This window comes from Eretmochelys imbricata, chromosome 13 (assembly GCF_965152235.1).
Source record: "Eretmochelys imbricata isolate rEreImb1 chromosome 13, rEreImb1.hap1, whole genome shotgun sequence".
Lineage (NCBI taxonomy): Eukaryota > Metazoa > Chordata > Testudines > Cheloniidae > Eretmochelys > Eretmochelys imbricata.
Genome location: NC_135584.1, coordinates 19,691,038 through 19,709,092, shown reverse-complemented (window position 1 = coordinate 19,709,092; position 18,055 = coordinate 19,691,038). Strand labels below are relative to the sequence as shown.

At 44.8% G+C, this 18,055-nt stretch overlaps 1 protein-coding gene across 3 annotated transcripts in view; it reads right to left on the bottom strand.

Annotated features, from left to right (window-relative positions):
• The window catches only part of PKIG (cAMP-dependent protein kinase inhibitor gamma), a 30,314-nt gene extending 16,426 nt beyond the window's left edge, over window positions 1–13,888 (bottom strand). The window contains exons 1-2 of one of the 3 annotated variants that reach the window (XM_077832062.1): window positions 13,839–13,888; window positions 6,933–7,003 (exon numbers count right to left, since the gene is read on the bottom strand). The gene's annotated coding sequence lies outside the window, so the exon portion shown is untranslated. Of the gene's footprint in view, window positions 1–6,932; window positions 7,004–13,670; window positions 13,731–13,779 lie in introns of those variants that run through there. The other 2 variants (XM_077832063.1, XM_077832061.1) reach the window with 2 other exon arrangements.
• Between the last annotated feature and the right edge of the window lie 4,167 nt (window positions 13,889–18,055).

The following is an 18,055-nucleotide window of genomic DNA, read 5'->3' as shown; positions in this document are numbered from 1 at the left end:
ACTCCACGTTCCTTGGCTGGCAAAGGAAAAAAGTAATCAGAGGGAGGGTCTCTAGTCTTGGATCCGTCCATGCTCGTAACTCCTATTAACTAGAACCTAATGGGAAAGACTTGCCAGGAACCTCCACTAGCTTTTCCGGGATCTCCCAGCAGCAGCCCAGACAAATGAGATGTCAGGCTGGATTGTGGTATATAGCTCACTGCTGTTCTGGGAAGGAAGTCACTGTAAATAACACTGCACCCTCTGGCTCTCATGATAAGTTCAGTAAGCTCAGCCACCCCAAGTTAAACATGGCCACCTCCTTCAGCGTCCTGGTTATTGCAAGAGGAGAAGAGATTTAAGCATTCTTTAAGATTTGCCAAAAAGACAGGGCATAAAGGAATAACATGAAGGAGATCTAAGGGTCTAACCCTCTGTGTTCATCAACAGATTAATGCTTTTATATTTTATTTGTTTTAAAATATAAATGCATTTTGTGCTCATGGAATTAAAGAACTATCTGAAGTGGCCTGAGCTAACCCGACTGTGCATAGGGGCCTGGTGAACTTCCCCTGCATAGCATCAAAACATCTCAGTCCTCACCTGTTCTCTTGCACTCCCTGCTCTTTCAAGCTTGGCCCCTGCACACTGCTCTGCCAATGCACCTCAGCCCACCTGCTGCCCTCGTGCATGTCCTGCTGCTCCAGTTCTGAGGACTCCACGTAGCTTTGCCAGTGCACCTCCGCACTGACCTAGGTAGTATCCCTCACTGCTCCACTCATGGGTTCCTCCTACATTGCTCTGCCCATGTATTTCAATCCTGACTTGAGCTGTTGCATCTCCTGTTATCCCCGTTCTGGGGCACCCATACAGCTTTCCCAATGCACCTCAAGCCTAGCATGCAGCATCCCCTTCTGCTCCAGCTCTATGCGCCTCAGAAACTCTGTCAGTGCATCTCAGTTCTGGCCTGCAGCACCTTCAACTGTCCAGTCCCCCAGGCTCCTCACACGTCTGCCAACAGACCTCATTCCTGAGCCACCGCATCTCCTGCCACTCCAGCTACTCAAGACACTATACGTTCCTCTGGTATTGTACCGACAGAGATCCCAACAGACATAACTTATTCAGGGAAGATGGCAAAGTAACAAACAAGGCCCCAGACAGTTGAATAGAACAACTGCGTTTGTGGCTGTGCCTCCTCATTGCCTTTGAAAGAGGGAATTGTGGCGAGGCTTTCAGGAGTGTATTGTTCTGCTTTTGTCAGTGGTAACAGCCTTAATAGCATTTGCATTAGCCAGCCTTAACCTCTCCGCCCCAGTAGCAGCTCTGATCCTGCGCCACCTGTTACTGGCAGCACCGGAGTGTCACTTTATGGTGGTGATAAAAGGCTACATCTAATCCCATGTAATGGCAATAAATAGTAGCATGCAGCAAAAAGCATGTCTGAGTAATCGAGTGATGAAAAGGAGCTAGCGTAAGTTACTTACTGTTCTCCCTTGTCTGCAGCCTCAAGGGGCACAAACCAGCATCACACAGCCTGTGAAGGGAGACTGGACTATGAGACAGTGGGTGTGTCTACACAGCAATGGGAGATGTGATTGTAACATGTGTAGACATACCTGAGCTAGCTTTAAGCCAGACAGTGTGCTTCTGCTCCCCAGTGTGATATGGGACACTGCTCGCAATACTGGGTGTTTTTCTTACAGCCCCAGCTCTAGGGTCAGGGATTAAGTGAGAATCGCAGCTTTCATTTCCCCTGTGTGAGCAGGGAAAAGTCTGAAAACCTGACCCAAGTGCCCCCTAAAGGCTCAGAAACCAGAAGGCAAAGAAAATAACTCCAGATTTATTTATTTGTAAAAATCTCATGAGTCTTGGGGGCCTGGATCATTAGTTTGACTGTTTGGGATTGGCAATACAGGTAATGTGACACCTTATTCCACTAAACTGTTCCCTCTGAGTAACCGGAGTCAGAGCTGCTGACTCAAGGGATTGAAACCAAGCTATGGTAGGGGGAGCTGTGAGCTGGAGTCTATTCTGACTCAAAACACCAACAGCCTTTGTTACTCAGTTCCATATTCCGCCCTGTGCAACACCTCGGAAGACAGTGAATCTTTATTACTGGTGATGAGGATGCCTGACCCAGAACGAACCCAGCTTGACTTTCAAGACCCAGGCTGAGTTTGGGACATGGGCAGCTAGGGGGAAAAGCTCTCTTGGCTTGAAAAGGGAGCATTTTCGACCTGAGTCAGAGACATAATTAACATAGAGGCCATGATGACATTTGTACACAGTTATCCCATTCTGAACAGAACTGCCCCTCCAAGTTACTGTCATGGTTCCTGTCTGAACTAATGGAGATTGAGGGAGAGGGAAGAAAAAGGCCAACTGAACATAACAATCCTCTTCTCTCCTCATTTTCTCTCTGTCCTCAATATCACCTGTCTGTCTGGATAAGCATTTATTCTGCCTATCCTCACTGTGGTATGAATACTTCTCTGAAGGTCAGTTTCAGACCAAGCTAAGCTTCCCTTTCAGCTGGGAGGCCAGCTCCTCAGTTGGTGTGAGTCACTGCAGCTCTGTCCAATGGAGTTAAGCCAACTGACACCCGCTGAGGATTTGGCCCTTGCTTGGGGATGGAAGAGACACTATACCAGTCTGTCTACCTGCATGAGGGCAGGGTTGATTTCATTCTGCCTTAGGAACAGAGGTCTAGTGTCTGTCCTAAAAATCCCCCGTGACAGTGATTCACAGTCTCCCCTGGCAACAGAGCTTTTATAAAGTTTTTTCTGAGATCTAGCCTGATTTTTCAAAGTTGCATTTTAAACCTTCTCAGCATGTTGATTAATGGAAATAATTGGTTCCTTCACTCAGCCATAAGCCAGTTGCCATGACAGTGTTTGTATTTTTGCTTTGTTCCCATGTTGAATTTGTTTTACGCATCCCATAGTTTCTAAGTGCTAATAAATCAGGGGTCTTTCTTTCTACATCCTCTAGGGAAGGACATTACTGAAGAGCTGGGCTCCACTTGCAAAGCAGGGGTCAGTGCAGACACAGTACTGCAGGGTACCAATCTCTACATATGAGCCCTCTCTAGGAGAGGGAAGATCTGGCACGTTAAAGTTAACTATCTAGCTTAAAAAGAACAAGAGCTGAACCCACAGAACTGGGATGATCCAGCACCCACATGAGTACATTAGTGATAAAGATAAAAATACTTCTGCTGGAGGGAAACCATCAGTGCCTTTTGGCCCGGTTATACGAACCCAAGCAGCCACAAGGCCCTATGGGGGAGACCCCAGTGGTAGGGCACCTTTCTGCCAGGTATGGACACAGGTAACATATCAGGGAGGTGTCAGGGATTTACAGGGTAGGGTCAGAACATGCCTATCCCCTGGCTATTCTGTAGAGCTGCAATGGCCCTGGAAGGCTATTGTAGCAGTCGCAATGTAAAGCAGCCTTCAGGCCTGATCTGCCCTGCACCTTGGACCTAGCCGACTTCCAAGAGCCTCAGACTAGGGCAGGCACATTGCCTCTGCTCTCCATCCTGCGACAGGTTTTGTACCAGGGCAGAGAAGTATCCAGGGCACTATACTTGCTACCCACCAAACAGATGTAACACATGGAGCCTTGTATTTCTGGGGTGAGCTGTTCCATGGCGGTTAGCCCCTACTTGCTGATTCTAACCTATGTCTGTGTGCCCTTCATAGAGCGCTGGAAGGGGGGAATATCACTGAGCAGCAGGGAATATTATGGTGGCATATTTTTTATTTTTATTTTTCCCTGGGTTTTTTTAGTTGTTTGTATGGAAGATATTAATAAAACAATGAGCATGGAAAAGACTGAAAGGAGGGTCTACAGAAAACAGACTCTGATCACTGGTGTATGTCCACTCAAAGGGTGAAAACTACCCCATCCTCCCACAGCGCATTAGGACAATGAGATTCTCCCCAGGCTGCTGAATTCTGAGTGACCTGTCAGGATACGGACTGCCTCAGTTCCCTTCTTCTAATCCCACTGGGTTAGGGCATTCCATTCAAGGCTGTGCTTCCATGTCCCCTGGCAGGGCTGTAGGGGTGTGGAACCAGGCATGGAAGGGTTAAATGGCTGGGGAGCAGATACAGCTGGGGCTCATTTTCAACAAGGGCCAGTGGCTGTTGCCATGTATAAAAGGAAGCAGGAAGACACAAGGTGTGGGTAATGGGAGTGGGAAGTAAGCAGTAATTCAGGAAGACTGAGGGCCCTGCTGTTTGGGGAAGTGCTTTGTACCCAGAGAGGAAAGGAAATGAATTTGATGTGACCTCTGTTTATATCCTGAGAAGGGGAGAAACTAGAGTTGTCTTGTTTTGTGAGAATGCTGGTTTTCTCACGAAGAAGGGAGAGCCCAGACACCTGTCTTGCAGGCTAGGGTATACAATTCTCAGCCTAAAAGAGTTCAGGTAGCACAGCATGCACAGAACCCAGGGCACCTCTATCGTTCTCCTCGTATTCAAACCTCCACTAGCCTAGGAGAGTCACATTCAGCTTTCCAAAGAAATATTTCTTTTTGAATAGGAATGATCTGAAGGGTCTGGCCCTGGGGAGTAGGCAGCAAGCTGACTCATGGGTCGCGTCCCCAGCAGCTCTCGGTAACAGCACAAAAATAAAGCAGATAACGCTAGAGAACGTTACTAAGGAAAAAGCCTGTCTGATTAGCAACACTGGCTCCAGTCTGCTCCCAAAGTAGCATCTTATATATTCTTCCCTCCCATTAAAAGAAAACATCTTATATGATCCATAATAGGGCAGTTGTAATGTTTGCCTTGAATGATGATGGAAAATCCCTACCTTTGGGGTTATAAGAAAAACCGAGACTGTGGAATTAGTCTCCCAGGGGCAGTTGCAAAGTTGTCATCAGTGGTTTTCAGGCAAGACTAGACTAGACATGCATGTATTAGAGACAATTTAGGCATAATAGAATCAGTCCTGCTGTGGAGCAAGGGGACTCACAAGCCCAGTCCAAATGCTTTTGTTATCTGCCTAGAATTGTCATCTTCACCTGCTATGCTGACTCACTGAAACTCCTTAAAACTTCCCACCCAAAGTGAGATGGCCAGGCTGGGCTGAAACAACTCTTCCTCTGTGTGCTTTGGAAAAGAAAGGTGGAGAATTCCTTCGCAGACATGCATTAAGCAACAGCAGCTTCTCTCCACAGACTGGTTAAATCCTGCTCTGTGTAAATTGCAGAACTAGAGCCAGATACACATGCAGATACTACAGAGTCAGGGCAGCAGTCTTCCCCCACGTGGACTTGACTAATTTAATCAGCAAAACAGAGAAAGCGCCCAAGCACGTAGAAGAGTCATATTTTATGCCTCCACTGGGATTTCACCTCCGCCCCCGATCTCCCACTATGCTGGGATGGCTGTACATACACTGTCTCAAACACCTGAGGGGCAGAGTGCTGTGCACAGCAGGTGCATGGCAAACCATTGAGAGGATTTGCAGGAAAAATGAGGCTGGATGCACCAGAGAATCCTTTTGGATTATGGTCCTTTATCACCAAAGCTACAAACAGTGCAACTGTGATGGCAGAGAGGTCCACATTACCAGCCAATAGTACCAAAACCCAGCATAGCTGATGCCTACATGGCTCGCCCATAGAGCGGGGGATTGAATCTGGGTAGTCTAGAGGGCATAGCCAGTGGAACTCTGATTGCATGGATTTATCCGTTAACACCTATCCTCCACAATGGGGAAGCAGTGACTACAGAGCCAGGACTCTGTCCACTGGATCTCTTAACCCCTGTGTGCATTATTCAGGCTTTGCAAAAGGGTGAGGATTTGGGGCTCACCAGGGATTTTTAGATATAATCTAAACACAGAGTTAGGGTCTCTGACATGCATTTGTATAGGCAAGAAATGTTTAATGAATGTGTAAGTGCAACGTGTAACAAAGGGCAGGGTGTGTGTATCTCAGTGTTTTCAAAATATACCCCAAATGCTGCACAAAATACATCAACGACTCATAGACTTTAAGGTCAGAAGGGACCATTATGATCATCTAGTCTGACCTCCTGCGCAACGTAGGCCACAAAATCTCACCCACCCACTCTTGTAACAAACCCCTGACCTATGTCTGAGCTATTGAAGTCCTCAACTCGTGGTTTAAAGACTTCAAGGTGCAGAGAATTCTCCAGCAAGTGACCCATGCCATGCAAACTGAGAGACAGCAGACCATGGTTTGCATTAGCATGTGCCCTGGCAGCCAGCATTTCACCATGGTTTGGTAAAGTACCGTACCATGGCATATGTTGTAAGTATAGGCCTACTGTAAGAAAGTCATGTACAACGGTACAGTAGATGTTAACCATAAAGGTGGGTGCAATATCTACACATCCAGCAATGAGTCCTGTCTGGAGTCTAGGAGGGATCACACAAACTTTAAGGTTCAGACTTTCAGGGGCAAAACCCTTGCTAATAACACATGAGTTGGGGTTGTGTACAGACACCACGATCACATACAAACAAATGGGGAATTTGCAACAATTCCCCTTAATTCCATGGCCCAGCTATGCCACTCCACAAAGGTTTTCTGCATATTATTCAGAATGAGTTCCTAAGGCTTATATGTTATCTCCTTTCACTGGTCAGCTCCCAGACTGCTGTACCTTCAACCCATTGCTTGAGTCTCACTATCTAATTAACCCTTTATAGAAGTTAGAGGAGACCTATGTCAGATGCCAACACAGTCCAGTCAGTAGGATGTATGGGTGTGTCCTAAAGCTTCTTTTTAGCTTTCATTCAGCTACCTTCTAGCAGTTATTCTCAACGTAGCAAGCAGTCATGTATCTTTTTACAAAATGGAGGGGGGAAAAATCCTTCCAGTTTGTGTGAATTTAAGTCACCCTCTAAATGAAAAAATCAAGTCACCTCAGCTGCCTTTCCAGATAACCAATTAGAATGTAAAATCTTACCTTATTTAATTGACCTTCCTATTATCCATATCTTCAGATGTTCAGCTGCGTACACATCAGGACAAATGTTTCTGAGGAACAGGAGAAAGGAAAAATAACTATCATGAAAATTGGCTATGCTTTAATTAGTAACTTCACTGTGCGAACCCCTCTTTAAATCTACCTGTGACCACAGCTGCCAAGGAAATGCACGTGCTGAAAGGGCCTTACCCGGCAGACTGGGGACCTGGCTTTCCAGGGCCTGGCTTGATGGACACGAAGGCAGGGAACTCATCTACACTGGGATTTAACCGCTCGTGTGAACCATGATGTCTACATCAGGGGTTTGCACCAGTGCAGCAACCCCATTGGCTATAGCCCCAATGCAGACAAACCCTAGGAAGAGGCCCTGCTTCCAAAAGTGGTTTCTCTCTCTCTCTCTCTCTCTCTCTTTTTTTTTTAAACTGATTTGCATATGCTGTGGAGAAGTGCAACAACCCCACTTCTGACAGCTTGAACCCAGCAGGGTCAGAGGATTCACGGGCTCTCTCAAGAATGTAAATACATTTCAGTTTCCAGCCAAATTTGAGTTTAAATCAGTGAAACTTCCCTATTAGATGCTTTAAGACCAGAGGGGAAATTTGGTACTCTGCTTTTAGATGATTTGTTTAGTTTATCTTGTTTAGGTTTACTCACCATTGCCTGCAGCTGAATGTTATCCCTATGTCCCTGAACCTCAGTCAAATAATTTCCTCTGTAGTCCTAACAACTGCTGGACCTGCAAAATTCAGCCAAGGCACTTATTTATTTTAGCAGCTGTTTGAGCTTTCAGACCAACTGGAACATCATGGACTGTTTTTTCCTTTTGTCCCAGGGGCAAATATTAGCAGAATGGAAAGCAAGAACTAGCTGGTGCAGCAACTTTAACTGGTTTAATTGATTAGCCCAATGTACTGCTACGACAGGCATAATCCTTCCCCAGCTGCAACCATCGTGCAGATCTGGGCCCTTTCTTTTTTTTCTTTGGCTTTCCACTGAATTATTGAGTGATTGGAGCAGGAGGCAAGACTCATGAGGTCCATCGCTGGCTCTGCCACTGACCTTGGGCAAGTCACTTTGCTTCTTTGTACCTCAGTTTCCTCATCAGTACAATGGCACTATTATTAATTCTTGCTTTTCTCACAGAGGGAGTTGGGAGACTTGCTTATTTAATGTTTGGGAAGCACTTTGAGATGGTCAGATGACAGGGGCTATATAAATGCAAAATACTAAGCACTATTATTAGAGCCCAGATAAAGAAGGGAAAATTTGACCACACACATTTACTGCATTGTTTCCTCCTTTGACAATCAGGAGCTCCACTGGCATGACAGGCTGGAAACGAAGCAGCATTCCCACATGTCTGGCAAATACATTGCCCCCAGTAGGGTACCACCCGGGCACATGAATCTAGGAAGGAAGGACGCCCACCTAGAAAGTCCATGCTCTTCCATTTTGCTTCTTTGCCCTCCTGCTCTTCTGTGTCTCACTGGCTGTGCAACCCAAAGAGCCAGAGCCCAGTGCTTCAGATTTGCTGCAAATACAGATGTGGCTCTGCCCCAGGAGGAGCTTAAAACAAAAGATCCATAAGGGCATGCTCGCCTGAACTATCAAGCAAAGAGGTAGGATTGTGCAGGCCTGCTCTTCTGGGGTGGAATTTGCCTTTGCCCCCCAAAGTAATCAACTTTGAGAGGGCAACTCATTGGTTGGCTGGAGGGTGGAATTCAACTTTCCAACCCACAGTCATCCACAGCCTTGATTCCAGCCTGTGGACTGGAACAGTGAGCACTGTCCCACCCCAATCCCCTACATGAGGATTCTGGGCCATTGGAGGTGCATATGTGAGGTTTGGCAAGGGCCAGTCCCCAAGGGCTCACTGAGCCATATAGACCTGGCATGTAGACCCCTCTGGACCATGTGGGAGTACAGATGCCTCCTGTTGGGGTTGTGCGGCTCATGCATCCTCCCAGCCAGGGCTATTGCTGGATTAGAAGAAGAAAAGAGTGACAAAAGTTATTAAAGATCTAAAAAACATGACCTATGAGAGAAGATTGAAAAAATTGGGTTTGTTTAGTCTGCAAAAGAGAAGACTGAGAGGGAACATGATAACAGTTTTCAAATAAATAAAAGGTTGTTACAAGGAGGAGGGAGAAAAATTGTTCTTCTTACCCTCTGATGACAGTACTAGAAGCAATGGGCGAAAGTTCCAGCAAGGGAGGTTTAGGTTGAAACTAAAAACTAAAAACTTCCTAATGGTCAGAGTGGTTAAGCACTGGAATAAATTGCCTAAGGAGGTTGTGGAATCTCGATCATTGGAGATTTTAAAGAGCAAGTTAGACAAATATCTGGCAGGAATGGTCTAGATAATTAGTCCTGCCATGAGTACAAGGGAATGGACTAGATGACTTCTTGAGGTCCCTTCCAGTTCTATGATTAATGTGATGCAAAGGCCTTCCAGGCAGGGATGACTTTCACACAGTAGGTTTCCCTTGTAACCATAGGAGTCTCATTCTGGGCTTTGCGTGAGGCGCTGGAGTAACTGATCCAGGAATACTGACATTTCAGATCTTTATCCGGTACCTTTATCTAGTGACTTTAATGGGCAACTATTTCAGCACACCTGAAGGACCATCCCCAGTGTATCTGATTGTCTGAACCTGATTGTGAATGAATCACACTAGCATTGCCTTCAGCCAAATACACATCTTTCTTGTGCTCCATTCTCTCACGTTAGTGGGTGGTAGCTGAACACGTGGAATTAATGCAGAGATCCCAGCACAGTTTCAAAATGAACAGATGTTCCAAAAGTCCTGGAACTATTCTGGCATAATTCAGCATTATTCTGCACAACAGATGCTTTGGTATCACTTCTGATCCAGAGTGGAAATCCCTTTTGGTTAAGTCCAGGTGACAGCAGCTTGGAAAAGGTCAGCCTCACACTTCTTGATTCATGGGCAAACAATGGACTGAATTCAGCCTGAGGCACATAGTAATTGCCTTATCAGCTCAGACCAGTGACCCAGATAGTCCTATATCCTGCCTCCAACAATAGTCAGCACCAGCTGCTTTAGATAAAAGTGCAAGAAATCCTGCAATGGACAGTTGTAGAATATCCCCCCCCTACCTCAGTTAGTAGTTGTCCTGAAGCAAAAAGTATATGCTATTCATTATAACTGTGAATATTCATCTCCATATATATGCCTGATCTATTTTTGAAATCTACTAAACTCTTAGTCTCAGTGATATCTTGTGGCAATGAGTTCCACAGGTTAGTTATGCTCTGTGTAAAAAGCAACTTTGCCAAAGTCAATGGAGTTACACCAGGGATAAGTTGTGCCTGCACTGCCATCACCAACAAATCCAAGTATTACAGAGCTCTTATGGGAATGCCCCCATGCAGTGACTTGTGATTTGTAACCTTTCTAGTGGAGAGTGGGCACAGAGAAGCCACACAAAGGTCTCAAAGCCTCATCCCAATGTAAATGCTGGGTTCCGATATAAAGAATTTAGCAAATCATAGCATAAGCCATGTGAACCATATGGGGGAGAAGTGGACAAATACACACCCCCAGGGTGAGACACAGTGAAATGTTTGCAGCCAAGGAATAAATAGTTTAAGGTGGTGGAGGAAAGTTTCCCTACACTTAAATCACTGGCCCTAGACTGGTTGATTTCTGGAATGATGTTACTACCAAGGTATAGAAATGATCCTGAGTAGTTGGGAATGATGTATACAGAATTGTTAAGCATTCCTAGGATGTGGTGTACCTCACTGGCATGCTATGGAACCAACATGCTTCTGATAACTGCTACCTTGTTAGGACCTGGGACTAGTCCAGTCACGAAAATGACACAGACAAAATATTCTCCTGGGGATTTGTGGAATTCCCACTTAGCTCAATTGAGAGTGAGGTTCCTCTCTTGGAGTCTTTCAAATACCCAGACTGCTTTGACTGATTTGCCATGAGTCCCATGAATCAGATCTGATTGCTGAATTTTTTGGATCTAAGGCAGTCTTATAGAAACTGCTGGATTGGGGGTTTGAGTCTTGTGAACTGCTGAAGACTAAGAGGTGCTGAGATTGTATCAGATCTGGGTGAAAAAGGTGGGGGGCACAGCTCCACAGAAATTGGAAGGATGGTCCAGTGGTTAGGAAAGGTCTGGGATTCAGGCTACATTTTCTCTTTCTTCCAGAGATTTCCTGCATGACTTGGGCAAGTTACGTAGTCCCTCTGTGCCTCAGTTCCCCACCTGCAAAATGGGGATATCTCTTCCCTAACTCACAAGAGAGTTTTGAGGATAAATACATTAAAGACAGTTAGGTGCTCAGACTGGTTCCAGGGCTATATGAATACTGTAGATACACAGGAATTTCAGCAAATTTGAAAGCATTTTTCATTTTATGTTTTACGATGGTCCAGTTTTAATGTTCTACAGAATTATACTCAAAATTTTTCTGATTTGAAATACACACATTTTGAAAATGGAACATTCCAACTCGCCATGTGACTAAAATGACCAATCAAAAACTTTCAATATGGAACATGTCAATGTGGAAACAGAAAAGAAATCATTTTTTCAGAATAAACAAAAGCTTAATGTTTTTGTTCAAAATTTCTGTTGAAATTTTTTTTGAAAAATGTCCAAAACCATAAAAAATTAAAACCAGAAAGTCTTTGTGTAAAAGTCTGCTTTTTTTAAAAAAAAGCCAGATTTCACTTAATCTGAAAGACTCTAAGCAGTTCCCGTGATGAGAGAGCTCAACTCCAGTGTAAATTCAAGCTGATGACATCTAGCACTGTCGAGGAGAAAGTTGTGGTTTCCTCAAAATCACCAATGGTGGCATCAACGTTGGGTGAGTCGTGCCACTCCCAGAAGAGCACAGTTTTGGGGAGATGCATATCCATGCATATTCTGATTTGATCTGGGTTATTGGGTTTTGGTGCCTTCATTATCAGAGATATCCATGGTTGGAGTCCATCTACCTTACCCATGATACCCATTTCTGTAAGGTACTTGAGCTTTCACTCTACTCTTTCATATGTGAAATGGGATTTCTCAATGAATATTAGGAACTAGGTGTAGCTTTGCCTGGGAGACTTGGCGTTTCCTGTTGTGGTTGAGATGGCTGGGTATCACTGAGATAGATGACTGGTGTCTCTAGAGACCTTCAGTGAAACTGCATTTGCGGTGTAATGAAACCAGGTGTTGAGCCTCAACCCATCCATATGTCCTTGCCACCAACGTAGTGTCCCTCACTAGAGAGAAGAGGCTTGAAGTGTCTTCAGGATGCTGGTTACTCATAATTCTGTAGCTCTCTCTAGCTCGCAGATTGGAAAATGCAGATTGTGCTTCACAGTTACCACACAGGGTCTGTCTTGGCCTGGATTTAGCAGTCGTGGAATGGACTGCTTACTGCATTACATGCTGCATCTCCTTGTTAAACAGGAGGGTTCTGGCAATTCTTAGTGCAGAACTCCATGGGCTGCATCTGGCTTGCAGGCTGAGCTTGGAGTTTTCCCCTCTCTAAAGGACTCACCTTAGTGCTATTTCATTGGTGCAACATACTGTCTAGGTCTACCTCTTATTTGATGTACTCTTTAATAGACTCAACTATCCATCCATCCATCCCAGGAGAATCTAGGCACCAGTGAGACTGCTCCTGTGAGTAAGGCAAGCTGGATTTGGTTCACATTTTGTGGACCTAGTACCACCTCCTGAGCAAATGGAAACATTTCCCTTCCTCCATCCCATTTCACCTGTTGTGAGGTTCATATGATCTGCACCCCCATAAGCCATATCAGTTGTTCAGGGGGACAAAGCCCTGATCCACACGGGAGGATTTTTCAATCCAGTTTCTAAAGTGTTTTGCTGATCCCTCCCCACTGTGGCTTTATTTAAGGCTCTTCATTTTAAAACAGTGAGTTTTTTGCATTTGCTTATAAGGTTGGACCCTACAGCATCTCTGATTCTGCTTCCATTGAAACTAGTGACAAAACTCCCATTCACATCAATGGTGCAGACTGAACCGTTAGTACACATGCCATTCCTCGCAGTACTTAATGATATTTCATGTTATAACATGACCACCCTGATCGCAGCACAACGTGCCTGGTACATTATATGCTCCATACACAGAGTCCCTCAGGACAGCTTGTGGATTTGTATTATTTTTTCATTCGTAAACCAAAGGCTAAAGCAATGCTGTAGGATATTCTGTGCCAGTGCCTGGTCACTTTCTGGAAATAAACAGACAGACTACAGAAATCAGGCTAGATGTTCCCATTGGTGTCACAGAGACACGTTGCGTTTTGATTGCTAAATAATGAATACACTCTCTCCACTTGCCCTATGGAGCAAGCACTGAATGGCATTCCTTTCAAGTAGAATGGTAGCCACATCCCTACCAACCAACCTACAAACACTATGTAGAAAAATGGGATTCCATCTAGTCTGCGGTTTGTGGGCAGCTTGATTCTGCCATTCCCAGTAGTTTAGGCAAAAGCTTAATATATCTTTAGACAAATAATCTATCAGAGTCACAGTTCTGGCTCCCACACAACAATGCTGAGAGCTTTGGACCAGATCAGCATGTCCTTGTAATCGCATACATATCACTGTGTGAAAATAACGACTCCTATATCTGATGCACCGTAAATTGCTAACATTTGTATTCTCTGCAGCTCATTCTCTCTTAGCAGCATGTAAAACTGTACTTACGGAACACAGGTCCAGCTGCTCTCCAAGTTAAGAAATCAAGCCGTTAATGAACAAATCCAGGCTCAATTACTCCCCCCCTCCCCCCCCCCCCCCCCCCGACACAGCATACCTGCCTGGTATGGCAAGCAGCCAAGCTGGCCAGCTTATCACAGTCAGTTTCAGACTTACAGTTTCTTTGTACTAATAGCTGCTAAATGAAGTTGCACTTTAAGGGTTTGGGGGGCGTGTCCTGCCTCTCTTTCCAAGTCCTTGTTTGTTGTAATCCAATGCTCAGCTTGATGATGTCAAGCAGCTACTTGCTCAGTTTCAACCTCCCTGCACGCAGGAGGATCTATTTCCTTTTAGCAAAACCTTTGTTTAGATTTGCATTGAAACCTCATCTCCCAGCAGCTGCGTGTGGCTTAACATCCTTCCTTCAATTTTGAACACTGTTGCCTTTGTCACAGAGGTCTCCTACTTACTGTGACAACCACTAAAGACATCCCACCTGTTTAGTGCCTTGTGTGGACAGCTGTTCGAGGTTCCCTTTGTATATTGTTCAGATTCACTTCTCAGCTGCACCTTGGTGTTTTTCCTTTTCCCTAAGTGTTCTGGTGTAAAAGCAAAAGGAAAAACCCAATAGAGTAACAACCATACATTTTATAGAGCACTTTTTGCTCCAAAAGATCCCAAAGTGTATACAATACTTTAAAAAATGATCTGAAGTCCATGCACACTTTACTTCAACCACCACTGAAATGTAATCAACTCTGGGGTGAAAAGCAGCAACTATTAACAGCACTATACAACAGTTAAGGACAGACGGCACAGAGACAGCATTGTGACAAGCAGCGTGAAAATCCAGATATGATAGATAGATAGATAAATACTATTATTTATTTGTATTACATTAGGGCAATCAGGATCAGGGCCCCATTGTGCTAGGCTCTGTACAGACAAATTAGGAAGCCACAGTCCCTCCCCAAAGAGTTTACAGTCTAGTTTAAGATAAAATATAATCAGTGGGTGTGGCATAAATGGAAAATATGCTACATACTCACAGAATCTGATCAATTCCCACTAGAGACAATGAGAGCTTTCCCACTGACTTTAATAGATTTGGATTGGGTCCAAGGTGAGCAATTTGGCGAGAATAACAAGAAAGGAGTGAACTTGGTTTCTCCAGCTTCAATCTTGCGATACACATGATAGAAACCAAATCAGACTAGTAGCTGGGAGATGTTCCCACCCTGTGCTTCCTGCATAAGATACCAGATGGACATTGGTGTCATCTGGCCTCAACCTCACTAGCTGCCTGCACACCAGCTGGGAAAATCCCCTCATACCAAAAAGAGGCAGCTTAGCTGGGTCTGCTGTGAATCTGTCTTACTCTGTCTCTTCCAGGCAGACTCTCTTTTTATGTTCATTAGAAAAGAACAAACCATTCAATCTGATATAGACCCTCATTAGCCCCTGCCACACATGCCGGAAGAGAGAACAGTACCCAGAAGAAAAAGTAGACAGCAAAAGAATTGCTCTGGTGATTCCAGTAAGTCATAGAAGAAGGAGAAAAGCCAGTCAGCAAAGCCAGGTGCTCCCTCTCTCTTTATGATCTCTGAGCCCAAACCAACCTGGAGAGCCTAGAATCCCTGAGCATCTTGACTCAATTCTCTTCTGTTCTGAGGCCAACTTCAGGAAGTGAGTCTGATTTCCAAAGACATATCAGTTGACATCAACCAATCTCTCTATGGTACTTTTGAGTCACGCACGATTACTTACCCGAAAATAACTAAAAGGAATTCACCACTGAATACAAAGCGATGCCTGTATTAGAGACACATAATTGGCAGAGGGAGGCTCTGCAGCGTGACTGCTGAGAGACACATTATCCAGAAACAGCACCAACAGCTTGCTCTGCTGATCCAGCAAGGGCTGAAGTTCCTGCACTTGCTCCAACTCAGATGTTAAATAAACCCACAAAACTAGGGGGCCTCACACAAATGCTTAGATTGTAAGGCCTTTGGGGCAGAGACTGGCTTTTAGGTTCCTTGTCTGGGACCCCTACGAGCTACCATCACAGTGCCAATATTAAATAATAATAATAAAGCATGATAGAGATGCAGGAGCATGGGCACACTACATTTGCTCTTTAAATAAAATGACTCCTTCGGGATCTCCAATCCTGCCTCCTATCTGCTCCCTTTGTCTCCTTCTCCCATTCTCTGCTTTGGTTCTTCTTTCTCCCTGCCTCCAATGTTTAGAACAGCCATCCCTACCCCACGCGCCTAAACCTCTTCCTTTCCTCCCACTAACCCATGTGTTCCCTGAGGACACGTAGGCCATCTTTTCACCGATGCTGCCTCCACTAGGGCTGGTCAAAAATTCTCCACCAAAGCTCTTTTTCAATGGGTTTTCAATTCAACAAAATGGTGACTTTTCATCGAAAACTGGAAACCCAAATCTTTGTGGCCAAAAACTGAAAACTTTGGGGGTTTGGCCAAAAAATGGTAGTTTTTGATATTTTGATGAAAGTAAAAAAAATGTCTAAGGAAACTTCCCCCGCCCCCCTGCCCCCACCATTTTCTTAATAGTTCTCATCTCCACCTCCCCTTGTACTGCCTTTTTCTATTCCAGTGGTTTTCAACCTTTTTTCATTTGCAGACCCCTAAAAAATTTCAAATGGAGGCACGGACTCCTTTGGAAATCTTAGACATGGGTCCACAGACCCCAGGTTGAAAACCATGGTTTTATGGTAATGGCAACCTTTTGTGGACCCCTTAGACATAGTCTGCGGACCCCCAGGGATTCAGGGACCACAGGTTGAAAACCACTGTTCTATTGGATTTGAGTGTAAGATCTTTGGGGCAGAGACTTTCTGGTTCACAGACTTTCTGAAGTAGTGGGTTAAAAAATAAAAAAACCTTCCAGGCCAAAATGATGAACATGTATCAATATGTCTAGAGAGACAGGAAGAAATTGATAGACTAGATTAATACAAAGTTGGGCAAACTGGTTCAGCAAAAGATACAGCTAGCCTTAAGGCCCATTGCATGTCACTTTTACACCAGTTCACAACTGCGTCTTTCTAAAGTGTTTGTTTTTCTGTTTCTTGCCTTCTTGATCTGTGTGGCCCAGGCCAGGTGGGAAGTGACATGACCATTTTGGACAAGAGGAATGTTGGTTTTGCTGTATCATGCTGCTGATGTCTGTTGTTTCCTATGGAGCCACCAGAGCTGGCCTGCAAGGAATTGCAATATTTTTTTCTTGAGACTCACGTATTATGCGGCAGGGAACAGTCTTCAGAGCCGCCCTGCAAGGAATTAGCTGAACTCTCATGCTTTGCAGCTGGGACTGTGATTTTGAAGCCATGGACTTCACTGGACTCTGGTGCAGCAAAGGATAACAAAGCGTGTGACAGTGAGGAGCCCCGAGGTGTCCTGGGGCCGATTGTTGGTCTTTAGCATGTGATCAAAGGGAACTGGGACAGTGGCATTCTCAGGGGGCTGCGTGAACCCATCCTCAAAGCTGATAACACTGAGACGCAATCACCATAGCAGCTGTGTGCTGCTTAACTGCGCACCCACTAAATGTTCCAGTAAGGAAAACAAACAGCAGAAAGGACTGTTAGGAATTCCTGCGCATCAAGGAAATAGACTCTCCTTTCCGAAAGACCTGACCTGCTTCTGACCTGACTTAAGTGCCATCTGAATCTAGTTCTCCACAGAAGGTAACTCCGACATTTTTACAGCAGGCTTGCAATGAACATGGGATTATCTATGTTTCTTGCATAAATTATGTTTTCTACTACATTTCCCAAGCATTGAGCTGTATGTAAGGGCTCCATTAATGTTACTTCATGAGGCCAACATGGCAAAGAAATATGGAGTTGCACAATATAGGCCTGGAAAAAATGTGGCAAGCTCTGATTTTTGCCAGACTTCCTACCGCCACACACACACACACACACACTCTTTAAACAAACTAGGTTATAAAATGCAGAGCTCATTTCAACAAGCTGCTGGGATCATTAAAGAAAGTGGGGAAGTCTGCAACCTTCCAATAAAATATTGAAAGCTGGCAGTGTTGAGATGAGAAAAAGACTATTGGCTGAAAGCAGTTTTAGTGACAAATTACCCTCTTTCTCTCTGCCCCAAATCTAAAAGAGTGGACCCTGTTTCTCAGTACCCTAAGATAATGAAGGAGCGTCAACATGTCCCCATACAAATCATCCCGGAGCTCCCAGGCCAATTTCGAAGCCGTTATAAAACCAGATATATTCAGCCCCAGGCTGTGAAATATACAGAAATTGAGGAATCTGTAAAGAGCCTAACCCACTAACAAGCCACATCGGGATTGTCTGTATTAATGGTTGGGGTCTGATGGCCGTTTGTGAGGGGAGAGGCATT